Consider the following 22,384-nt stretch of genomic DNA (forward strand, 5'->3'; position numbering starts at 1 on the left):
TGTTAAAACGGCTATAATATTTTCCTTTCAAAGCACTCCAGTACTTTATTTACGAAAATTAATTAAATCCTCTCTTGCTAAAAAAAGCAAAAAAAAAAAAAAAAAAAAAAAATATCGTGCAGTCAGTTTGTCGAAATCGGCTTCAATTAGTACAAATACTTATAGAGTATGCGCGCAGCTCGTGATCGCAAGCACTTTAAACTTCCTATTACAGAGAAAAAAATAGCAAGTTTTCCTCTATTAAAAGCCGTCTAAATAAAGCCGTCGACAGCCATGATCCTGCTTCAAATAATCTTTTCATTTATATTACTTGTAAGTTTAAATTAAATCCTGAGAAGATGCTATGACATGATACAAAAATTGCTTGCATAAAATACCTCCCAAAACTATTACGTATTCTTAATTGAATCAGTGAGACTGCAGATTCCCGGAAGCAAAAAGTGAGATCTAATTAGACAAAAGAAAAAACAGGACAGTTAAAAGATTAATGTCCTTAAACGTCTGCATGATTTGGTAAAACGCAAATTACCATGTCTTTGAAAGGAAAAGTCATGGGTGCTCCATCACTATAAAGTGCTGACTCATAGGTCTTTCATAATGACACAATATCTTTCAAAGAATCCCCTTTCAATATTACCACAAATTAATTATTGTTTTGATCTCATCCTATGATTATTTCTCCGGATGACGAATTTTTTAAAAAGGCAACGATTTTTAAGTTCTGAAAAAGTGCAGTGAATAGCAACAATTAATTATTAAAAAAGAATCCGGCCTGAAGACCTTCTGAAGCAGGGATTCAAAAAAAGGGATCTTTTCTGTGAAGGAATGCAGACTAAATAGTCCAATTATCCATTCCTCGTGACCCGAAAATCCCCTGAAATTAGGCCTAAGAGATATACCATTTTAACCGAAAAGAAACACACACAAAACAATAAATTAGAAGAATATGTCCACTAATAAGCAAAAATACAATAATAAAAAAAACATAAAATAACCATATAATACTAAAAAAATACTATGCTGCTTTTTCTGTTCCTTTTTTTGGTTTTAGTTTGAATAAGAAATAATTTTTAGTTGCGATTCCGAAATTATTTAGTTTCGTTTCCAAATTTTTTTAAAATTATATATATAAATATAAACAGGCAAAAAAAAAGGCCGAAACAAATGATCACTAGTCTTATATAACATAGGATTTCTGGCCACGTGTAGATGAAATACATATTTTGACCTCTGATAAGGGCAAAAGTATCACTTTCATTTGATACGTAGTACTGATGGCGCATTATTTTTACAAAAGGATTAATTAAACCGAAAGTGGAATTGGATCACGAAATAAGAGAATATTTTAGAATGAAGTTACGATGGGTTAAATTAAGATAAAATTATTAAATTAATTAAATTGAAATTAGAATTAAAATATCATTATATATATATATATATATATATATATATATATATATATATATATATATATATACATATAGTGAATAAAAATTCATATATTCTCAAATTATTTACTTAGTTGGAAAAAAATAACCACATTTTTTCATATTTCCTAAATAAAATAAGTTTTCTAAATGCAGTAGAACGTTATCTTGCAGTTTATACAATAAATGGATAGTAACAATTTGAATGATTTTTTTAAAATCATATACTTTACATTATACCAAATGAATTAATAATAATTAAGTTTACTCTAATAACGATAGCAATAATTATTATACAATTTTAGGAGAACATTTTTCATCCTAAATTATGTTAGTAACATTAAAAACTAAAAATAATTTTCACATTGAAAAAAAATATAATTAACAGAAAACGGAATGTTGAATTTAATTTCAGTAAGGAATATTGAATTTAATTTTAATAAAACAATTTCAAAAAAATTCTTATAAGCAGTTGAGAAATTCTATAATTATACTTAATCATTGCTTAACCTTTTATTCATCATCCGAATCATAGGTGGCAAAACACTTTTTGCCAGAAAATTTATAATGCAAAAAAAAAAAAAGAGTGCAAAGAGAATTGTATGATAAATGCTAAATTCTTGTAACAGAAATGAAAAACAATTTTGTTTGAAAGTTGGCGTAAAGACGTCATTATGCCATTGTATTGATTTTAAAAAAATTCCAAGTAAAACATTCACCAGAAGAAACAAAAATTAAATACTGAAAAAAAATAAATTAATTAACATAATGCTATTATTTTACTTAAATATCGATATAAATTGTGAAATGCCTTATTTAATTGAATTAGATTAGAAAAATAAACTGTGTTGAATACAAATAGATGTTAATAAGTCCATATTACGTATCAATTTAATTTAGAAGAATGAAGCTAAGATAAAGGAAAACGAAAATGTGAATGTAACAAACTCTGAAATTTTTCTTTAACGAAAAAAGAACCATAAGATCCCTTCGTACAGTGGTATTTTCTATCCAACGTTAGACATTAATTAAAAAAAATATTGGCATTATTAAATAATATATAAGAGAAAGGAAATAAAAATAGGAATAAGAAATTTCCCACTTATTTCAATTCCTTCCTTATTTTTTTTTTTATCTATTTCTTATATTTTACCTTATTATCTATATTTTCATCTTATTTTTTACTTAATTATTATAGTTTTAATAAACTAATTATTATTATTATTTTCTTTTTACATGATATCCAAAGACAATTTATATTTGTTTAAAGAAAAGTGTATATAGGTTTGATAGAAAATCCCAATTAAATCAAGGAAGATTTCACTCTTTCACAGTAAAGAAAGAAACCTTTGGGGTTCTAATCGTATTTATATTTTTGTATTTCCGCGAGACTTTTATTCTTTCAAATCTAGATATAGTTAACAATTTCAATTCGCAAATAGATTTACAACCTCAGTGCGCACGTTGAACAAGTGCAATTTCAGTTTTGGTATATTTTCATTTTGCAACTAAATTTAAAAATATATATTTCATTAACTCATTATTTCTACATTAATCTTGATTTCCCCCTCTTTTTAAGTTTTTTTTCGTTGTTAACAATTTTATTTTTTAATATGAAAAAACCAGAAGTAAGTTGCCTCCTCCATGTCTAAGGATCTGGAGTAATCTGAGTATCGTCGAAGTCACCAGAAGTGGTGGAGTCAGATTGGAGTCTTAAGTAGGGCGTATTGGAAAGAATTTAACTTGCCCCTATGACCAGAGGCAGCTCGTCATCTCAGATATTAGCGATAATGGAAAAATATTTATGAGAGAGTTGCATTAAAAAAATGCTATTTTGTTCATAAGTAGCCAAATTTTTAAATTTCAAAAACAGATATAAATTTTTTTATTACCAAGCATCGATATATCTGTTATATTTTTAAAATAATTTTTAGAAATTTCATATTTTTTTATTTTTTTAGGAAAACCAAATAAATTATTCACACCATCAAAACTATATGTATCTTCTCCACCATAAAGTATATATGGGAAAAAAAACACATTTTTTTGCATTATAACCTATAATTATTTATGTTTAAAATAAATTTGAACATGGAATGTTTGCTGGTTCTGGATTTTCCTGGTTGGAGATTTTTGAACAATGTTCAAATCCAGGACATAACTACCTGTATTTTTTATATTCAACAGGACAAAAATTGTGACAGAGTAATTTTTATAAGATCTGTAACATTCAACGTCTCTTACGTGTAATAATTAGTAATAATTTTATCTCTTTATAAAAATCGTTCATAGCATTTTAGAAAATTATCTACGTGCCTTTCTTTCGAAGAGCGACTTTTTATATATATAAAAAAAAATTCAATAAACCAAATCGGTTTCTATTGACGAAACAAGAAGTGGAACCTAAATTCATAAAATCCTATGATATAAAGCTGAGGGAAATAAAAGAATGGGAAATAGACTATGAGAGAAAGCTGGAAAAGGGAAGAAAGAAAGCATTGACGAAGATAAATTTTAGGTGGGAATGAAAAAAAGAATCCATTGCCAGGGTTTTAATGAGGTTGTATTGGAATTGTGGGTCTGATATTTCTAAATTCAAAAGTATACTTTGATCTTGAAATCAACCAATCAATTTTATGTCCAGTGGATTTTCATAGTCAGCCAGATCACTATATCATACCTGCTTTTTTTCTTGCTTATTGATTTAGTTTTTTCATTTGATTTTATTTTGTAACAAACTACGAACAAAACATCCCTTTTTCAAGTTGGAATATTTTCAAAAATGCAACCTTAAAAAAAAGTTTAAAAAAATGCAATCGTAAAAATAATTTCAGGAATTGCTGCAGCTCTGCAGCCCTAATGGACATGCTGTCATTGCCACAACAGTGTATATAAATTCAACAAAGCGGTGAGAATCGGTTTACATACAGTATCTTCTCGTCCATACATTCCTGTTTTTCTCTAATGCGATTAATAACAGGAAAAAAGAATAGGACTGCAATCCTAAACATTTTAATACTTTCAACTAGTTCATAAATATCCAATATCGATGTGGCTTAACAATATTTCCCGTAACTTCATTAATACTTTTTTTAAAGCGAAATACAAAATCCCCAAAATTAACTCTTTATGAAATTATTATCCAAAATGATAAAATTTCAAAATCTGTCAATATTATACCTGACAGAATATTTGCACTGACTCTTTAATGGCTTCCTCTGTGGGCATTCACTCGCATGAAATCAATTTGAATAGCCTTGAGGCACGGTAAATTGCGCTAGGGACCACAAGATCGTGACGAATTACTCTCCCGATTCTCAATGAACTGACATTCCTGAGTCGACCTATAAACAGATGAACTCCCTCTTTCAAAATCATTAATGAAACGCTATTATTGTGTTTAACGGGGACCGTTAACTGGGCCTTTCAGCTTGTTGACGTAGAATATGATGCACTTGATTGATTATTATTCCTTAAGTGCTGGAAGTAATATAGTTTATTTATAGAAATTCCAGTTTTAAATGCTTTGTTAAGCCTTTTTAGTTTTTTAGCTTAAGTGCAATCATGTTTTAATTGATTTGAAAGGTTTCTTATTTTAGCCCACATGCAAGTGTTTCGAAAAAAATGTCAAAAATTTCACACGTTTAGGATATACAAAGCCTTCAAAATATCACGTTCATTTGGTATATTCCCTGGAATGAATTCACACATTTGAATAGGCTTACAAGATGTTACACTCTTTATGTGTAGTTTCCCAGTATTTTGAAAAGAATTCGGACCACTTTCTGTTATCTAATAGGGCTTAAAATTTATTATAAATCAACATTGCTAATGTTCAAACCATATGTCTAAATTCGCCTTTACAGCTTGATATGTTTTTGAATTATGATGCTCACATACGTCCAAATGGACAGACTGATTTCGTTACAGGAAATTGTGCATAAATTGATAAAATTCTACAATTTTTGTGCAAAGCTCTATACCGATTACGTATTTACTGATTAATAGACATTATTGCAAAATAAGTTTCTGGCGTCTTAGAAGAGCTGAAATGCAAAGATTAACCACTCGCAGATTATAAATTTGGTTATTATTGTGATTTTTTTTGTATTCTTCTTGAACGAGAAGGTAAACATAAACGTAACAATATTTTATCTACGTAGATATATAATTATTTAAAAAAAATCCTTTACTCGTCAATATATCCCTTAAAAAGTATGTTTTATTAAAATAAAGGAAATGTGAACTTCTAATTTGAAACATTAGAATATGATAATGTTTTAGGTTATTTATAATATTTTTAGAAATTTGTTCCCATTTATTTAGAAGGGAAATTTACACTGATATAAAATAAGCATAAGATTTTAATAAATTTCTAATCTCGAGAGAACTCAACCAAATTTGGATTCAAGGTGCCTAGAATTATGGCATTACAAATCCCCAAAATAATTTCTGTTCTTTTATTCTGTTTCCAAAATAATTGCTGCATCTTTTGCCGCTCAAAAATATGTCTCTAAGTTATTTAAGTAAAACGTTAAAATTTTGATTACTTTATAATTAAAAATAAAATTCAAGTTTTTAAAACATATTTTTAATGAGTGTCTGTTAGCTAAGAAATAAATACATAATAAATTAGGCAGATTATTTTCAACAATTTTTGCATTGTGCAAGCATAAGCAGAATCGCTTTACGGCATTTACATACAGTATCCAGATAATAAATATTATTATTTCTATGTCCACTAATAATAAAACGACGCGCGCGCGCGCGCGCGCGTGTGTGTGTGTGTGTGTGTGTGTGTGTTTATCGGCTCTGCTGGTTAGATCTAGAACTATTAAATTTAACACAGATACACTTTAGAGAATCAAAATATGCAAATACGATTCATTTGAAAATTTCACTTAATAAAAAATTAAGCGAAATTTTTGTTTCTTCCAAAATTACACCGAAAAATATAATTGCATATAAATAACTTTTACATTATATGAAATTTTAAATCATGAATTTTAGTATCAATTCTTACATAATTATTAAACCAGATTTTTAACATTTCTGAATCTATAATTTTGCTTTATTTTAAATTATATCTTCAATTTTTGCAATGAAATTCATACCATTTTCACTGCTTTACCAAATTATCTAATCATGTGATTTTATTCCTTTGTTGAAAGTTAAAGAAAGGAGATTCAGCTAATCGTGTGCGTAATTTTCGTTAAGGATAAGAAAGAGAAATCACATTACTGCAAAAGAGAATGTACAGTTTTCAAAAGATTACCTAGATATTTAAGTTTTTTAAGGCATTATCATGTCATAGGACTCGACTTCATTAAGAATATTCATGCTTACGGGAAAAGGAACAAGTATTATGCTATTAAAATTATACAACTTTTATATATTTTCATAATCTGATGTTTAAAAATATTTTGTAGAAATCATAAATGAAAGGAAACTTTTATCGGAGAAATTTAATTGAAACTAAACACAACCAATATTTTCGGCCAGCCAGCAATTCGCCGTAGGTAGCTAAATCATCATTTCTGAGACGCAATCATTTTTTGTTTTCTACCTTCTATTTTTTATATCTTTACAGAATATGATGTGTTTTGTGTTCAGCTTTATCGAATAGTAGAAAGAATTGAAACAGAACTGTGCATTCCGTAACTTCTCAAACGAAAATTTGAATCCAATGTTTTGTGTCAATCTACAGTTTTATTGCTAAGAAGACATACTGAATTCCATTTGTTTTGTCTATCGCAATTTGCAACCAAATTTGACACACAAATTGCATTGTTTTCACCTACGCAATCAAAAGAAAAATAATTAACCCGTTAACGAATTTGATCCGAAAATTTTTTATAATAGTAATAAAATTTATTTACGAATAGTGACAAAGCCATATTCCAAATTTCAACTATCTTTCTTTTTATGTTTTATAACTATCTTCTTACATAAACAAGCAGAGGGAGCCAGCCTTCCAGATTCATCATAAATCTTCTAGAAATCTACTATTTTTGGCGTAAAGAAAGCATATCAGAATTCATTCAATTAGTTTTATTCCTTTTTAAAAGTATCAAGTTTGCGGAAATAAGAACACTATCATTCTTGGATGATCATTGGATATCATTCTTGCGGATCATCTGAACTGCAAAATTTCGTTCAAATGTCAACTTTTTGGATGATTTCTATAATGTTTCTTCATGTTCTTCATATGGGAGATATAAAAAATAAAAATTTATTTCATTTTGATTGAATATATAGCTTTTTTACTATCCTCACATGTTCTTCTCCTTAAATATATTCATATATTTTAAATAGGATTCTATAACATAAAACGCTGAAGTTTTGCTTAATTAAAATATACTTATCATCACAGTTAACAAAGTGCTAATAATAATTAATAAATAAATTTTAATTAAAAAAAACAGAAATATTTAACGTATTTCTTATGTTACTGTCTATGAGAATAAGAATGAAAATAAGTTTTCAAAACGTTATGCTCAATTAATTGTATGAATTTATAAAATATTTAGTTACCTGTGAGATATTTAAAGAGCATTAAATCTAGACATTTAAACAAGAAAGAAAGTTTTAATTAACATTTAAATAACATTAAATTACGTTTAACATAAAGCTCTAATGAATTTTACCCCAATGAAGACTTAAAGTTCTATTGAAAGTAAATTATATGTAGAAATTTTGCTAAACTCTCATGAAAACAGTAATGCATTGGTCTCTTCAATATGCTGAATTAATCAGCTTTCTTAAACCAATTAAACTCTTTGAAGAATTTAACTGTAAATGGCGATCAAGGATTTATTTGTAAATGTCCAATTGAATGGGATGTTTAATTGAAAGTAAATTCAATTTAGTAAGGAATTTAAATGGAACTTCACCACTTTTTATATTAGTTGAATCAAGGAAAATTTACCATTTTATAGAGACATCCGATTTTCAGTTTTTATAAATAAATAAAAATAAATATATAAAATTATAATAGTGTGTAAATATGACATAATTAGAATTTTTTGTTCTTGTTTCATCTTCTATTTCATTGAAATAAGATAGTTTAAAAATCGATAGATAATTTACAAAATTTAGAAAAAAGCTTCTCTTGAAATTATTATTATTAAAAATATTCAAATGATGTGCTTTGTTGTAGGCAACATATTTTATATAAAAAAAAATTTTATATTTATTATAAACAATTCTATTATTTAATAAATGATGCAAAGTTTTCCAAGTTTTTATAAAACTTCACAGAAAGATTTATAATTTGGGAGGGGGGGGGAATTTATTTTTATTTCAGATTTTTCTAAATATAAACCCTTTATTCTTGAGGACAATCATATAGACTGAAGTATCAACATAAGCTCAAATTAAAATTATTTTTAATTAATTTTTTTTATAAATTTACAATAATCTTCAATGTTTTAAAAAACATTGCTTATTTCAAAATTTTCAAGGACAAATTTTTAGATAATTTTTGATTTTAGATAATAATTAACAAGCGAGAAATGTGGAAACTAAATTAATTTTAACCTTTACTGCATAAAACTTTCTAGTTAATTTTTTTAATGTTTTTTTCTTTGAAAGTTATGCTTTATATAGTATCAGTCTTTAAATGGAAATTTGATCTTTTGAAATAATTGTCCCATTAAACTGAAACTTGACAAATATATACACAAATACTCTAGTCCTCAACTCTTCAATTAATAAAACTTCTTCAATATACAAGAGGCCATTACATAACATTTTTCAATTGAGATTGATGTAGCGTTTACATGCCATTTATTTTTAAAAGTGTTTGAAGTCTTGATTTGCGTAAAAATCATTAGAGTTTAAAGTGATGATTTGTGCCTGCATAAAATGTTAATTAGAATTTTTCTGTCCTGTTTAGATGGACTATATTTTTTATTCCTCAATTGTGTTATTGAATATCCTAGAGATTGGATAAATGCGTTTATTTAAGCGAATACAGTAGACTCCCGATTATCCGCGCCTGCTGCACTAAGTTTTTTTTTTTTTTTTTTTTTTTGCTTCCAAGCAAAGAGTAAATGCTTCCAAAGCAAGAAGCAAACACAAATGACTGATTTCTTCAAAAAGGTGTAGTTTTACAGTTATGCTTTTGTAATTACATAATACATTACAGTATTAAAACAGTACATATGTATTAATTTTTCTGTGTATCCTTGACGCCTCTCGTAAGTACAAAGCACTTTTCTGTTTTCATTAACAAAATGCATTTTAGGTTGGTTCTGAGTGCTTTACTAAAATATTAAGCGTTAGGTAAACATTTCCTGCTGTTTATTTTACATTTTATTGTACATAAAACGATTTTTCAAAGTTGGAATGACTGTTTTCTCTTTTGCTATACCCATTTTTAGCTTTTTTCGGATTATCCACGATTTTTGTTATCCGCGACGGCCGCGCCACCCAATTCCGCGGATAATAGGGAGTGTACTGTATAATGTTTTGAAAACTTCTACACTTTTATTGAAAAAAAATTCTAAAAAATATATTAAAAGTTTCTATTTTAAAACGCTCATTCCAAATTTAATAATTATTAGTGATTTATTATTATCTATATTGCTAAAATGTCTTTTCAAACAATATAAAATTTTAAAAATAAAAATAAAACTTGGGCAGTTATATATTTATTTTAGAGAAACCAAATTAAAGCATAAGAAGGCTCGGAAAGAAATTGGATTTGATTAAATAAAACAAATGAAAGTTAGTTTGAATTTTTAAACACATACGTTTGAATTTGTGCTTCATTTGAGTAAATAATTTTTAGATACATCATCTCTCTTGCATTGACAAAGTCATTTATGTGTAGTTTGAAAACAGTGCGATATGTGATAAGGAATAATGACTGAAATTTCCCTCGTCTTTCCTCCCCCCCCCCTCTCTTTTATCCATTTTAAACACAGGGCCCGCGGTGACCTGATGGTAAGATCTCGGCTTCGGAACCGGAGGGTTTCAAGATTGAGACCCATTCTACCGAAGACCACCGTGTGAGCAGGTATGACGCGCGTTAAATTCTTCAGGGCCAACTGACGTTTGGGCGCCGGCTCAAGTGCCGTCCTCGTCATCTGACCGAGGATCAAAAATACGAGGTCCGTCCCCAAAAAGCCCTAGTGTTGCTTTAAAAAATTGGAAGTTAATAGAACTAAGCCAATTTAAAACAGTAGCTCTAAATCATCGTGTATTCGCAACATCCGCCCAAGAGTAACGACTGGGATATTCAGTTGTTAAATCAAACACTTACGTCCTCTTAAATTCGTTGCCATCCCTGTAGAAATTTCCATCCAAAAGTATTTTGGATTTAGGAAATTGATGGCGAATTTGAGTCAAAAAGATAGGAAAAGATCACTTCGCCATTGACAATTTCATGAAGAACAAGAAATAAGTCTACCAACAGTGAAACGACAATCCTGTTGAATTTTTCTTTCAGTCCTCGATTTGGTCTTATCAAGTACAAGTAAAAATCGATCTGATCGTTTTCATCATGAATATTCGTTCGTAAGCATTGAACATGGTCACTATTTTCGAACTAAAGGTTCTTTCGTCACATTTCCATAAACATCAGTTATCGGTCTAAATTTTAATAAGGTGAAATTCTTTGCATGGAGAAAGTGCATTATTCCACAAATCTAATACTAGCGGGATCATTAATCTTATCACAAATTTTATAGTGGCACAAATAAAAAGCCAAACAAGCCCAAACCATTTCTAACGGATGTTAAAAGCAACGGATAAATTTACAGGGTCAAAATTTAGACCTATTGCAGAGGAGAATTATGTGGTATTATTATCATGTATAATTTTCCTTTTATCGAAACACATTATTTAGTAATTTTCTAGCCTCAAGTTGCATTATTTTATTTTTAAAATATATATTAAAAATTAGTAATCTAAGAATATCGAAAGTACACCATTAGCGAGGTTTAATCATTAAACTATTAGTTAAAAGTGTTTTTACCTCCATAAAATAAAATAAAAATTCTAAAAATCCTAATACTTTCAAACATATTTCATTTCCTTTAAAGTAAAAAAAAAAAAAAAAAAAAAAAAAAAAAATCACCATTTTTTTTTTTTTTTTTTTTTACCTTTTTTGTATACTTTTAATGAAAAGTAAGAAAATCTTTTTTAATAAATAAACACTCTAAAGATATAAAAGATTAAAATTTCCTAGAAGGCTTAGTTTAGCTTAAAAGAATAAGTTGTTTACAATTCTTCAAAAATGAAATAAGAATTCAAAAATATGTTAACAATTTTGATTTCTTAAAAACATGCACCATTTCTCATGATTTTTTTTTATATTTATAAGATTTAATATAAAGATAATGTCTCTGAGCGAAATTTAAATCTCTTTGTACGCTATTTTTAATTATATTGTGTTTTAATGCTCTTCGTGAAATTTATCTTAACGTCAATAAAAAAAATTCTACCAAAAAATTCCAAGTATCTAAAATCTATTCTTAAAACCTTTTTTTTAAAAAAATATATTCCAACTGCAAAACAGAATAAATGCATACTTCTACGTTCAGAAGTAGGATATGAAATATAATCGTTCTTTTTCAAAACAAAAGATTATCAAAACAAAAAATTCTCTAATGCAAAATATTGTTTATCAATCTGCAATTATTTCTTACAATAACGCTGATTCATTTTGAACAAGAAACATTATACATATAAAATATTCCTTAGAGAAAGGTAATTTTATATCTTAATTCCAACCAAAAAATTAATTTCATCATTTCCATCTCACAATTTTCTAAGCAAATATATATTATTACTAAAACCATTCGATTTATGCATGATACATTGGATAAAAAATTAATTACATTTTATTCCACAAGAAAATATAAAGTAGAAATTGAAAAACAAAAGACCAAGGTTTACATGAAGAGCAACTCTTGTAGAATTTCAAAACACAGACAGAATGCGGAAATAGTGCTCAATATGCAGCTCCACATTCAAAACTCTAAAGATAGAATTGACTTCTAGAAAGAGAACTTCATCTTTTAAAGTCTTTCAACAAGATAAGAAATTTTTAGAAGGATTATGTCAACTCCTAGCAGATATATAGACATAATGCTTGTATTTAAAAGAACCACAATTTTTTCCCCGAAAAAGTCACTAAATAGTTGCTAAGCTTGTTGACAAGGTCAGGGTCATTAACCTGACAACCATTCAGCATTCATTAAGAACTTCTGTAAATCCCACTTCTCAGCGATGAAGTTAATATTTCAGGAAAGCAGTATTACATACTCAAGCAGCATATCGAAAACTACAAGCTCAGTTGCTCCTTCTTTCTGTTTATACAAGATCAATGAAAAAATTAAAATAAACAATATAAAACCAGCTGGAATTGACAATAATGAATTAAACAGCCGAAGAGTCAGATGTGGCTGATTGTGTCAAAGGTAAAGTCGAAAACATATATTTTTCAAATCAAGTAAATATGTAAACATCATATTTAACAGAACTGAAAGCAAAAGTTAAAACAATTTATAAGAATTTACATGAAGTTAGCTTTTTTTAATATAAATTATAATTATTCTTAGTATTATATATTTACGAATAATAATTAATTTTTTAATACTATATATTTATTATAATATATAATATTCTTAATATTATTTACATTATTTCTTAATATTAATTATGAAAAAAAAACAATTTAACGCAATTAACAAGTTGAGAAATGCTTAAGAAAGAATTTTACCATAATAAAATGTCTGGTTAATAATTTCTATGCCATGAGATGAAAAATTGCTAAGACTTATAGACAAAAAGATTTTGTTTATAAGATTTTGTTTATATTTTGTACAAAATATTTATTTAATTGAGAGTAACGAAAATATTCGATTCGTGGAAGTTAACATATTAAAATATTTTGATTATTTAGATATTAGCATTTTTATCGGTAAAATAAAAGTTATTTCTATTGATAATACAATAATAGCTTTTAAGATACACATGTTCATTTTCTGGGAAATTGAAGCTCAATTCTATACATATATTTATATTTTACTCGTAGTGTCTACTCAATACTCTGTAATAAATTATTTTTATAAAAAATTTCATAGAAAAATAAAGGAAAATCTAAATTTCAAAGGAAAATCGCTTATCCTTCAAAGATCTAAGCAGTTTACAATTCTCCAAGAATAAAATTTCAATCTAAAAAGCTAATTAAATGTTTAATACGAGAAAATCAGTATTTAAAAGGATTTTTGATAATTAAGAACAAAGAGAAATAATTTCAACATGTTTCTTGGAAATTAGTATTTTCTTTGAACTTTATTTCTAATCTCCTTGTGACTTTAAAATTTATTGAAAAAAAACACAAGCAATATAACTTAAATTCTAGAGAAAAATCCCAAATCCATTTGCTTAAAATCTCATAAAATAAGATTTCACTTATATTTCCTATTTCATACATTATAGTATGCGAAGAAATGCTTATTATAAGAATAAGCCTTTGTTTTTCTTAATATCTAACCATTCTCATTACAACTGATATTTAAATGATCGGTTACGTAAAATACTCTTTGAGAAAATTCTGCTTTATTTTAGAAATAAAACAATTCCAGCTTTGCGTATAAAAATGCAATTTTATAAATTAATATTTTCTGAGTGGTATTAATTATTATTTCATAATTAAATTTTATGCCAAAATATGTATATTGATCGTTTTATATTTATCGTGTTAAATTATATTCGAACAGCTGGACGGAAAGACTTCCTTTGAGAGGATTTAGTTCAAGGTCTGATAGAAATCTACAAATTTGTTATAAAGACCAAACATGGATATTTGTCTAAAACATGGATATTTGTCAAAAATCTCGAGTTTGACTTTTTTTTGATGATTACTTTCTCTATACTACGTGTACGATAAAGTAAAAAGACGTGGTTTACAAACAAATGTATATATTAATTAATTAAATTTAACACAGATAGAAAAAAACATCTGAAAAAGTTTTAATGAGTGTATACAAAATTGAAAACTTTCTACACTTAATAAAATTCTACAATATTTTAAATACAAAATACTGTAGATAAATAAGGAATCAATTTAGTCGATCCAGAGAAATCTTTCTTTGGTGACAAATTAAAAGCTGGAGGTTTTAATTTTGAAAGAAAAAGATGGATAAATACATTAATTATTCCCTCTGTTTACAAGCAAGATGATAGAATTTTTCTAACGATATCAAAATATGGAAATTTAGGATATGATATCGTTTACAGCGGGAAAAATTCAAATTCGAGATCTTGAGGAATTTCGAATTCCCCGAATCTAGAAAACACATATTTGGAATTAAGCACGTCTGTTTGTGAATATAATAATTCAAAAAGCTTTGAGCTAGACATTTGAAATGTTGTATATTGCCTTTTCACCAAATCTGTGGATTCCTGTCAAATTTTGAATGAAGTCCCTTCAGAAGAAATATGCTACCCAAACATAATTTAACCCCATAACTGCAAACTGTAGCGAACTAGATGATTAAAATTTGGTGCATCTTAAAGTAAAAACATGCATAAAATTTGAAACCAAATCTCACAAGGATTGACCGCCTATTTATATATATTTTAACAAGTATATAATAGCGATAACTGAAAAAATGCAATGACTTAAATATATGTAATTTGGTATATGATTTTGAGATTACAATTGTAGTTTTGTGTTAACTTTGAACTTAATCAGACAGAAAAAGTCGTCTAAAGTACACATTCGGTGTTCTAGTGCTTATGTATTAACTGCTTCTCAAGAATTTATCGCCAAAGATTGCATGCTAATATGCTCTTTCGTAATTGTTGTACATCAATGACATGTGGTTATTATAGAGTAAGCTATAAGGTTTTGGAACTACACCCCCCCCTTCTTATTCTGGAAATATATATATATAATATTTATCTTTCACAAACAGCTTTTCTTAGGAAAACTTTTACGAACCATATGAATGTAATTCTTTGCTACTGTTACTCATTGACAAACTTACTGTTTAGGTATGATCCAATGTATAAAACACAAGTACGCTAATACGCTGCAATAAGAGATCAGGAAGAGTTCAACTCTCTTTTATTTAAAACAAATGAAAGGATTTGAGATATGCGAGTGTATGCAACAATCCATATAATTATGTTTTACATTTGAAGGTATAATATTGTCATTAAATTTCTATATAAAATTTCATATATGAAATATTTCAATGCATTTTTTATTCTTTCTGAGAGAGTCAATCACACCTTGCTTGTCTCAACTCCAAAAACTCTATGTAAGCCGGAAACGGATGTAACAAACTGATTTGTGATCAATGTCTTGTGAGCAGTTGATTAGTAGGTTGCAAAATATTATTACAAGTAATAAAAAAAATTCTTTCTGCATAGTTAATACTATCTCAGCAAAGAAGTTACAAAAACTTGATTTCTTGATAGATTTTCTCTACTTCCAGTGCTTTTCTTTCCGGGGAAAAAACCTCACTTATATGAGGAAAATCTTCATGCACGTTTGGGGTTTTCTTTCTTGCTTCTGTGTGGTACATTAATGTTGTAAGATCGATTTACTTCAAACTCCATGAAGAGACATATAATTTACAAAAGAGGCTTTTCAGTGGCCGATGATGGCCATTAGGGCTAAACTTCATTCGTGTGAGGAGACGACAGTCATTCAGTTTCTCCTGATTATTTAGAGAGACCAGAGATAATTCTTAAATGATTACTACCAATTTAAGATCATTTTAAATACGAATAGAAGACATTATCCATAATCAGTTACATATTTTATTATATTTTAAAATGGGTATATAGATATAATTTTTCAAAATCCTTGGAAGCCGATCTAGAAAGCAGTTTTTGATAACTCATGTTTTAAAAAAATCTAGTCCCGAAATACAACCCTCTATCAAGGCTAACAAGTTAAGGCAGTTACGGGTTCTGGATAATCTTAAGTCTGACACTTATCATGTTTTTTTGTTTTTTTTTTGTTCTTAGATATTTTAGAACTTTTTCCTTTACTAAATGTGTTTAATCATATTTAGGTATAATTTTCAAAAAGGAAATGTTGAATGTAAGATTAATTGATTGTTCCATATTTATTTGTGACTGACTGATAGATGACAGTACATATAAAATAAATCAAAATTCAATTATTTTTATTCAGTCATGATTTTCACTTTATGGTGGATTTCCAAAACTACCAAGTTGATACGCGCAAGTACTAATCAATTGTATATTCAAATAAAAATCACACCGAATTCCATTCGGAACATAATGGTCTAATTGTGCTTTAATCAGTTTTATAATCAAATTGTTCCTCAGAAAAGAATATTTTATTAGATTGGATTACGGGACTTGTTATTGATAAATTTATTACAAAATTGTATCTGTTAAACAAATTTAACTTCGCATTAATTTAAATGAGGCAATATAAGTATTTGGTTTTTATTCTCAGCGAATAGGATTTTTAACAATATAAATCCCGATAAGATAACACAATAGACTCTAGCGTTTAAACAAGATGGTTTAACTCATTCATGTTTCATTTAGAAAATGAAACAAATAAATCTGGAATGCGAAGTAAATATTTTAAATTTTATTAATAAGTGAATATTTTAAACTTAATTAATTATTTTTATAATTAGTTTCTCATTTTGTATGAATAAGTATGTTATTTTCGCCATGCTTCAGACCTTTCCGCGGTCCACAGAAAAAAAAATTCGCAAACGTACTTGAAAGATAAACATAAATATAAGTGAAAATTTGAAATCTTATTTCATTTATTTATTTTCACATAAGAGATTTATTATAAAAACAAATAACGATGTGTATGAAAAATCTGTGTTTCTCATTTTCTCTTTTGTAATTCAAGTTTTTTTCCTCAGGAATATTTCGAAATTTCTAAATTGAACTGAAAATAAAAACTTAAAAAGATTTTATTCAAAAAAAATTATTATTATATAAATTTAATTTTATTTAACAATTGAATTAAAATTCGCTATTTTCATTTCAAATAAAATATTCGATTTCTAATTCTCAGTGCTATACAAAATAAGCACAAACCATTATGTATTAAAGATATATAAATATGAAAAGCATTACAAATATGTATTTTTCAGATACTGAATTAAGCAAAATCTAATTTTTACATAGTTAATAAAAATAGCACTAATTACATAAGCTTTTTAAAGTTTCGAAAAGACTCTAAGTTGAATATATTTTTAACATGAAAATATTAAAACTCATTACTTCTTGCAATAGATAGTTATTTGTGGATAAAAAAAATAATATGTATTTCATTCATTGACTCAAACGAAACTGTTTTTAAAAGATAATTGAATGTTTGGAAAGTAAGATTTTTATATGCCACTAATTTTCTTTATTTCTTTATTTTTTTTCTCCTACGTCGAAATTTCCAAACGATAAAATAGATTGCTCTTGTGTAAGTCAGAATAAAAAAAGTCCGCGCAATTATTTGATATCATGTATTCGTGACTCAGGTATATTTTTGATTGAGTGGGCAAAGTATTTTTTGTTTATTGGCACCAGTATGACAAAAATAAACTAAAGGTATACTTTGGTGACGAAACTGCTCTGAATTATATACCGTGTGACTCACAACTGTCGTCAATCGATGAAGGAAAAACCTGAAGTTACCCGGAAAAAGTGAATCATTAATCTGGTGTAGCTATCAAAACAAATGAAGTCTATTAATAAACTTATTTGTCAAGTAAAGAGATGATAGCTTGTATTAGTTTTAAGACGCAAGAATTGCTATTGATTATTTCGTGTACATTATCTTAGGTTTACAAGCTTTCAAATGCTAACATTTTCTTTTCGATGAGTATTTCAAAAAAGAAAAATCCAAAAATCTAATTGCTAATGTGGATTACATACGCATGCACATGTTAATGTGGAACATTATAATGTGTATAAAGATAATTATACATTTAATAATTCATTCATAGATAATAATTTCTATGAAATTAAATAGATAATAATTTCTAATGCTATAACAAAGTCACTATTGTTTTATTTAATGATTAATTTTATTTCATAATCTTAAATGATATTTTAATTTCAAGTTCTCGTGATATTCAAGTAGTAAACTAATTTTAAATATTATATATTTTATTTTCAAATCTCATTCATTCGTGTTATCAATACAGAGCTTTAGACGAATTGTAATTAAATGCTAGATGCTATAAGTTAAGATTGTTATGTAATTTTGTTATCATACGAATGGACATAATTGATCAATGAATTAATAATTTTGAGTGATTACTAAAAAAACGTAAACTAGAATAACTAAAGACATTTAAAAATTAAATTTAAGATAATACCATTAATGTTAAAACAATTTCGGAAAATTTGAGACTATTCCTTTATTATGAACTGCATATGAGCACATGTTTTTATCTTGCATGAGAATTCTGGGTAATACTAAATGTACAATTATCTTAATATGCAGTATAATGTTCCATTTGCATGAGTATGTAATCTGCATTATCATTTCGAATTTTAGGGGGGGGGGGTGATTTGAAATAAAAAAAAAATTAGCATTTGAAAATTTAAGCACATAAGATAATGCACACGAAACAATAACTTTTCAAAACAATTTCTGACAATTTCAAATTTTTTCAAAAATATTTACTCATTATTACTGAATTTACCTTCAAATTCTTAATATTTTTTTAAATTTTAAACAATAGAATGAAATATTATACTGATCATCTGCCTTTAATATTTTAAAATCCCAATAAAATATCGTGAACTGCTTTGTCTTGTTTTGAAAAAGAATTTCATCATAAAAGAGAAATTAAATGGTTTTTAATTAACATCTTTAAGAAAAGATTTCAAATGATTATAGAACATAACGCATCTTACTTATAAAAACATTAATATATTAACTGCAAAAATAAGAAAGGATAAATTAAATCCTTATCATATATTTAAGAGAACATATTGAATTGAATCAATGTCTTGAATAAACAAGATGGAAGAAATAACTAAAGGTTATAAAGATAAGGCTATTAAAAATAAAATTTCTTGGGCCCATTTGCTCTATAAAAATGACTATCAAGACTACTTTCATAAGTTATTTATACATATTTAGAGAGTATTACAAGTTCTGTGACAGACAATATATTTTACAGGATTAATTTTTGTATAAACATCCTAAGTATACTCCTCTCGTTTTCCTCATGCGCTTATACATAAAGATGTCACTTATAACAAGTGACATATATTTCGATGTATGGCTCTAGACTGAGATAATTTAAAATCCTTAACAATTATCTGAAATTGCCTTTTCAGCAAGTGAATGTGTCACTGTTACTTTTGGAATTTTAATATCATCTGACAATAACTTCGAAGGCTATTATCTATGAAAGGCCAGTCTCTCCAGTCTTCACTAGTTTCTATACTTTTTACTCTATATTTTTTATTTCTGTGATATTTTACACAGTTAAATATATTTAAAATTTCAAAAGGATGGATTGAAATATTTCATTAAAAAGATTTATAATAATTTCATTCAAATAACACACATTTTAAAATATCATGTTCATATTGCTTTCTTTAAACAGTTTTATAATACAGAGAAAGAAATTAATCATAAAATTTTAGAAATTACTTCTCCGGCGAAAATTTTTCCATCTAAAATTTGAAAAGTACTTCGGAATTTTTTTCTTCTTCTCATGTACATTATCTTTCATTGTTGCTGATCTGTGATCTTTTTCTTATAGCAAAATAATTATATTTTTTATCATTAATATAAACTTGATTAGAGCAATTGGTCTTTAAGGTCATTAACTGCTAAAATTTTAATTAAATTAATTACCTTAATGCAGAAGTTTGTTAGTTTTAATTTACTAATTTGATAGACGTGCATATGGAATTATTTTAGAAGATATAATTACAGTGGATGAAACAATTGAGAGTACACCTTACTTTTACTTGATAAATCCGACTTCCAATATAAATAATACAGTACCGAGAAGTGCAAACATGTTTTTATTTTTACCCATAACAAAGGGTTTAATTTAGAGTAAAAAATAAAGAAAAATCAACGAAAAATTTCTAAATTGAAAAGTTTCAGAAGCATTTTAAATAAACATACGCAGAATTTTGCCTCAAAAAATTGAGAATACACCAATGAAATTTTTGCAATATCAAGCATAGAAACAGTCACTAATAAGTTTCATGTCTTTTGGCTCTTATAATGGCCTCTAAACGTCAAAGTACCGATTCAACCAATTTTTAATGGTATCTGATGATAATTTACTCCATTCTTCTTGCACCACTTGTTATAAATGGGTTTTGTTTCTAATTTTGTGTTTTTCGACCACTTTTTTGAGTATGGCCAAAGAATATTCAATGGTATTGATATCGGGGTACTGTGGTGGTGAGTGTAACTGCTGTTTACAATGAAAAAGGCACCATATTTTGACGTTACGTGCATTCTGTTTGGGATCGTTGTCCTGTTGGAAAATGGAATTTCCATCTAAACCCAAATTTTTAACACTTTCCTTTAGATTGCTGCGACCATATGGCTTTTCCAACTTGCTGCAGAAACTTCTGAAATCATAGGCAAAAGTGTAAGTGCTGAAACTGTGCGAAATGCCCTTAGACAAGTTGGATATAAAAGTCGCATTGTTAGAAAGAAACCGTTCATCAGCTTGAAAATTCAGATAAAGCATTTAAAGTTTGCAAAAACTCATCAATTAAAGACCAATAACTTTTGAAAGAAAGTTATATTTAGTAATAAAAGAAAACTTAACATTTCTGGCAGTGACAGTCATCGTACTGTATGGAGAAAGCCTAATACTGCTTTGGATCCAAAAAATGTGCGTCCTACAGGTAAACATGGTGATGACTAAGTCATGATTTCAGATTGCATGGCTTCATCCGGAGTAGGAAATTTAATTTTTATAGATGGCATTATAAACCATATGGTTTACTTGGATATACTTCGCCGCAATCTAAAGGAAAATGCTAAAAATTTAGGTTTAGATGGAAATTTCATTTTCTAATAGGACAACGACCCCAAACAAAATGCTCGTAACGTCAAAATGTGGCGTCTTTTTCATTGTAAACAGCAGTTACACACACAACCACAGTACACCGACATCAATGCCATAAAATATTTGTAGGCCATACTCGAAAAATTGGCACAAAAACTCAAAATTAAAAAAAAAAACCTATTTAAAACAAGTGTTGCAAAAAGAATGGGATAAAATATCTTCAGATACCGCCAAAAATGGGTCGAATCAGTACCATGACGTTTAGAGGCCATTATAGGAGCCAAAAGACATGCAACTTAACAGTGACACTTTGTTTCTATGTGAGATATTGCAAAAATTTCATTGGTGTACTCTCAATTTTTTTAGGCAAAAATCTGAGTATGTTTATTTAAAATGCTTCTGATATTTTTCACTTTAAAAGTTTTTTGTTGATTTTTCTTTATTTTTACTCTAAATTAAAAATTGTTATGGGAAAAAATAAAAACATCTTTGCTCTTCTCGGTAATGTGCTATAAATCCGACTTTCAATTTAAAGTCGGATTTATCAAATAAAAGTAAGGTGTACTCTCAATTTTTTGAGCCACTGTATATTCTTGCTTGTGCAATGTGCCACAATAAAATTTGAATATCTATTTGAAACAGCAAATTATATAAATTTTTACTAATTTTATAATTGCTGAATCGAAATATGCTTATAAAATATATAAGTATAGAAAGCATAATCATTCAGTATTGAAATGAAGTTTTTATTCTATAATATATTTCATAATTTATGTAATATATCAGAGGATTGTTTAATAAAAAATTTTTTGATTCAGCAAATTATTCAGTATACTATAAGAACGAAGCACATTTCAGTTTAAAAGAACGATAATAGATTTTTATACATTCAGTTATATTTCAGAAAAGAACATCTACAAACGAACGAAT

This window comes from Argiope bruennichi, chromosome 2, assembly GCF_947563725.1.
Source record: "Argiope bruennichi chromosome 2, qqArgBrue1.1, whole genome shotgun sequence".
NCBI classification, from domain to species: Eukaryota; Metazoa; Arthropoda; class Arachnida; order Araneae; family Araneidae; genus Argiope; species Argiope bruennichi.